Here is a 294-nt window from a genome sequence, read left to right as displayed (position 1 = left end):
TTTGTTACAAAGTACAATCTAAATTTCAACCACAGTATATTTGTCATATATATGAGTTGTTTATCTTATTCAGCGATGTTTACAGAATGACAGTGTTTAAATTGTCTTAAGCAGTAAAGCAGGTCCTAATAACAATTTGATATATGCAACATACATAGATAAAATTATCTAATTAATTAAAGAGTTGAAATCTGGAATTGAGACCTTCTGGCACGTAGTTTTCTCATACCTTATATGCAACATACATGGCCCTGCTGCTCCTGCCTTTAGCCAACAAATCTGATAGGATCGATA

The sequence above is a fragment of the Fragaria vesca genome, linkage group LG6 (assembly GCF_000184155.1).
Source record: "Fragaria vesca subsp. vesca linkage group LG6, FraVesHawaii_1.0, whole genome shotgun sequence".
Classification (NCBI taxonomy): Eukaryota; Viridiplantae; Streptophyta; class Magnoliopsida; order Rosales; family Rosaceae; genus Fragaria; species Fragaria vesca.
This window is presented reverse-complemented; position numbering follows the sequence as displayed.